Source organism: Bidens hawaiensis, unplaced genomic scaffold, assembly GCF_021521415.1.
Source record: "Bidens hawaiensis isolate Kalapana, Puna unplaced genomic scaffold, B.hawaiensis_p1.1 tig00025593_1, whole genome shotgun sequence".
NCBI lineage: Eukaryota > Viridiplantae > Streptophyta > Magnoliopsida > Asterales > Asteraceae > Bidens > Bidens hawaiensis.
The window spans coordinates 297,142-302,700 of NW_027494095.1; positions in this window are offsets into that span (position 1 = coordinate 297,142).

Below are 5,559 nucleotides of genomic sequence, written 5' to 3' on the forward strand. Positions count from 1 at the left end.
TGATGATGTAAATGACAATGTTCCTTCCTCACCTACTACAACTGAACCTGCCTTATCTGATACTGAACCAATCAATGACACTCATGTCCCTTCACCACCAACATTATCACTTACTGTACCTATCATCACCACACCTATTTCCCAACCTGCCCAACCTGAACAAGATACACATCTTCAAACCCCACCATCCTCCCCATTACAAGAAACACATGCCACTACCACTACTCAACCAAGACAATCAATTCCCACAGAACCTGAGCCTTATAATGTCCCATTCTCCAGAAACTGCTGAGTCAGAACCCTTTTCTGAACCTGCCCCGAAGCCAACTCGAGAAACCCCACCTTCAAACCCGAATCTGTATGACATTATCTATGAAAATGCCAAGCTTGAATTCGAAAATATTATGCTGAAGGAGAAGAATGTTGTTTTGGAATCCAGAAACAAAGCTTTGGAGGCTGCTTTGAATGAAGCGTTATTGAAAATTCAAACCTTAGAGGGGCATCCTAAGGTTGAGAAGACCTCAGATGCACCAAAACAGGGGGAGAAACATGAGGAAGCAGAATGATTAAAGGTGATTGGTGATTTATATTCCAACTCTCATGAAGAGGTTGTGGATGTTGGACCATCAGATGCACTAAACATGATAAATCAAGCATATGAATATGGAGATTCTGATGATAAGGGGGAGAATGATAGTGAAGATGAAACTGAAGAAGGCAAGTTGAGAAGGAAACAAAAAGGGAAAGGGATTGCGTATACAGATGATGATTTACATCCCAAGTCCCAACACAAGGCTCAATCTGGTGATGACATACTTCTTAAGGAAAATGTAATTAATCCTGATTTGCAGAAGTTGAATCAGTAAAGACTGCCATAAGACTGATGAATGAAGATTTGGAGTCCTTGAATCAAGAAAATGAGGAGGAAATTCCTCAAGAAGTCCTTGAAACACTGATCAAAATGAAAGAAAAGGATGAGGAGAATGAGAAAATGACAAATGAGGCAGATGAGGCAATCAAGGCCACACTGGATGCTCTAAAAGCAAAACTGAATGTTGATGAACAATAGCATACACAAACTGAAGAACCAGTGATAACTGAGCCTGTAGAGCCTATGGTAATTGAACCTGAACAATCTGAAACTGAACCTGCCAATCCTGAGATGGAGACTGAAAAAGAACAAGAACTTGGATTAGGTCCAGTTGATAAAGAAGAGGATGAGACTATTGAAATATCTGCCAGCACAATGGTAAAACTGGTTATAATGAAGGATTTGATAGACATTTTAAACAAACCAGAAGGGCATCATCCTGAAATAGTAATGGCAGCAAGAAAGGCACAAAAAGACTTTATTGATATGAGCAAAGAAAGAGAACCAGTAGTTGAAGAGCCTGAAGACACCACTAAACCAATCATAAATGAAGTTGATGAAGAAGTTGAAAGCATTCATGAAAATGAGCCAATCACAGAAGAGATCTTTGATGAAGAGCCAAGATCTAATGAACCTGTTGTTGAAGAAATGGTTGATAAAGAGCCGGAAATTGAAATGACACAACCTACCACACCAATCCCATCCAAACTATCTGAATCTTTTGAATCCTCTGAATAGTCTGAACCAGAACCTGAAGCAAAAGAATCACTGAAAAGAAAAGAAACAGCTGAGATTGAAACACCTAAGTCTAAAAGGCAGAAATCAGTGAAGGTGATGGTGTACAAGAGAAGATTGGATAAGCTTGCAGAAAGGAAAAGGGCTAAATCGATGAAGATGGAAGGGCCAATGATTGGGGCACTCCACAACCTTGAAGAAACAATTGATATAAATGATGAAAGTGAAGGAGAGATGAAAGATGTTGAGAAAGAAAATGAAGGCAGAGATCACTTAATAAGCCTTGACTATGACTTGAAATATCTTCAAAGACTATCAAAAGAAGACATAGCCAAAGAAGCTGAAGGGTGGAGAATGAGGAAATCAAAAAAGAGAACTTTTGATTAAGGCTGGTCACAAGCCTGCATTCCTAAACTTGCAATCCTTTAACACAATAGACAGACTTTACAAAGATGCTCTTGTGGATGACATCTCAGATTATGTGGAAAAAGGTAACTAAGAAGAAGGAAGAGGGAGAAAAAGTGTTGAAAGAGTCAGATAGCAGCAGAAGAAGAACTAAAAAGAAAGCCAGTGATGAAACATTAAAGGCAAAACATAATGACATAAAGTTTCTTCAATTATATGGCTACAGCTATGAGTTCTTGATAAATCTTTCTGTTGAAGATCTAAAAAGAAAAATTCAACTGGTAAAAGATTCTCCCAAAGATCAGAAAAGTCAAGAAGAATATGTGATAGAACAGGAATTAAGGATGAGATTGCAGAAGGAAAGAGATGAGGCTAAGAAGAAAGAAGAGGATGTGAAAAAGTGGTTTGAAGACCCTCAAATGGTACTAGGGATGGCAACGGGGCGGTTTCGGGGCGGGGAATGCCAATCCCATACCCGCCCCGGTTTATAAAACTCATTACCAAAACCGTCTAAAAACCCGCGGGGACTAAACGGGGAATCCCCATCGGGGATTCGGGGAAAACCGCGGGTATTCGGGGAACCCGTCTAGCATAAATGGTTTTTAAACGGGCTAAATTCCCCGTGGGGATCCCCATTTAACCGTCGGGTTCACCGTTTAAAACCCGATTGTAAGAAAATGATACAAAATTACAATACAATATTAATACACAAAAAGTTCAATATCCAAACACATTACACATACAAAAGACATTATTAATACATAAAAATGTTTATTTCTCCCATCACAACGGAAATTAACTTCATGATTGATCCTTCTTACACGTCCATACCGCACCCATTCAACCATTCAAACACTTGTCACGCCGGATTGCTATGATAATCAAACATTAACATATTAATTGGAAACTATATAAGAATCAATGTTAAACCATATTAAAATGTAAACGATAAACCATATATATATGTATTACCTCAATACCATCGTCACAATCATATTCAATAGTTTGGCAATATGCCTCGGATTCTTCTGAACAAGTTGCTATATTCATATCACAAAAGTCAAAAGTTTATATACTAGCTAAGTTAAAAATAAAAAATAAAATGTTCTTTTATTGCGGGTATATTGGGAAAATAAATAATAAATAATATATTATATATAAATATAAAAATTATATTTAATTAAACGGGTTTTAAACGGGTATACGGGGCGGGTATACGGGGCGGGTACAGGCTATACCATACCCGCCCCGAACCCGATTAACTTAAACGGGGAAAACCCGAACCCGGACCCGTCCCCGATTAAGTGTCCCCGAACCCGCCCCGTTCGGGGCGGGTTTCGGTTTTCCCCATCGGGTTTGGGTTTTTTTGCCATCCCTAAATGGTACAAACATTGAAGAAGACTATTTTAAGAATTTTCTCTCTATATATATAGAAACTTCTCTCTTTAAAATGGGCTATTTTAAGAATTTTCTCTCTCTCTCTCTCTCTCTCTCTATATATATATATATATATATATATATATATATGATTAGTTTCATTACAGACATCAAAAAAACTTAAGAACTTTGAGAACTCTTAATAAACAAAAGTGTTTTTGAATTTTTTTTTACATATTATTATTGTTAAAGAGTAGTTTTATCATATTTTTAAAACAAATTTTTGATTACATATGTAAATCACAAGATTACACGTGTGCAATCTTTATGCAATAACAAATTTATATATGTGTAAACAAATCATAGATATGTGTAAAAACTAATTGTCATAATTGTAATAGTAAACATAAATATAAAAAGTGATAAACCTATACTCAAATAACATTAATATACAAAATATTTTTAAAAAAAATGTTAGTTATTAAGAGTTCCTTCAAGTTCTTAATTAATTTAGGAGTTTTTATATATTTTCCCTCCTTAGGCATTATTAATTACATATTTCCCCAAGGCTAAAACTTAATTACATATTTCCCCTTTGAACATCAAATTACTAGTTTACCCTTTTTCTACTTTTATACCCACAATTGAAAATTTGAAACATCATCTCCTTCAATCAGTTCACAACACAATTAATGCCGGTGTCTTCTTTCTTCACACGAAGTCCAGCCTCCTCGACTCAAACGGCATCGTCATCGGCTTCTTCAATCTTCATCATTCGATTTTGATAACCGGTGTGGCTCGTCGTTCAATTTTACCCAGCCCATAGAATTTAAACTAAGCTTTATGCTCTCTGTTTTAATTAATATTATGTGTTGTTCGTGGGGATTTCATTGGTGTTGGAACAATGAATTAACTTGAAGAACCTCACATTGAAAAAAAAACTAATAAAAAATTTAGTAAGAGTATGTATCGACATTCATATTGAGCTATAGTTACACCTCATTGTTTTTATCTTTATCACAGTTAAGCTATAATTTTAGCTACTTTGTTTACTTTTTGATCTAAGAATGGAGTGACATGGTAAGTAGTTTACTCTTCTTTAAGAGAAAGAATGGATAGTCTGTTTGGTTTGTTTGTAAAAATGTTATATATATTGTATAATTAAATTTGTAAAAAATGTTATATATATGTTTTAGTGTAGTGAAATATATAAAAAAGATACTTTAGTAAAATTAATGGTAAAATAGTCATTTACTAAGTTAATTTTAATGAAAGGGGTAAATATGTAATATACTTGTCTTAAGAAGGGGAAATATGTAATTAAATCTTAGCATTTAGGGAAATATGTAATTAAAGAACTTAAGGAGAGAAAATATGTAAACGCCTCATTAATTTAAGAGTTCTATAATGATACTCATTCTATATGCATATATATATATATATATATATATATAGGTGAGATCATAAAAAATACTCCTTTTAATGAGAAAACTTAAAAACTCTAAAGAATTATTTTTAATATTTTTAAAAACAAATTTTCATTATTCTTATATGTTGATATTGTTCAAAAAAACAAAAAAACCAACAAAAAAAACCCTCGTCGGCGTAGTACATATGTGTAAAAGTGTGCATTACATATATGCAAAAATGTTGTATTACATAAAATACAACACTATTGCACATATTTGATACATACTATTGTATATATGGAATATAAGACTAATGCACACATCGAATACACACATTAATATGTATGTGTATAATAGAACACTAATACACATGTGCACTATAACGACTTTTATTTTATTTTTCTTTATATTTTTTGTATATAATACAATACTAGTGCACATATACAATACACAAGTATTGAATATATGCAATTAAACACTATTGAACATAAAAATACATAGTATTAAACGTGTAATATAACAGTATCGCACAGTAATATGTATGCGTATTATAACTTTTTTTTTAAATTTTTTTCCGGTGAAGAGTAAATTTGAAAATATTTTTTTATTTTTTATTAAAATAATTTTTTAAAAGATTTTAAGTTTTTTCTTTAAGGAAGAGTTTTTTTTATTGATTCTCTCCCTATATATACACACACACACAAACATTGGGGACTGATAATTTGAGAACCTAGTTGAGTTTTAAGAACTTTAAGAACTTCA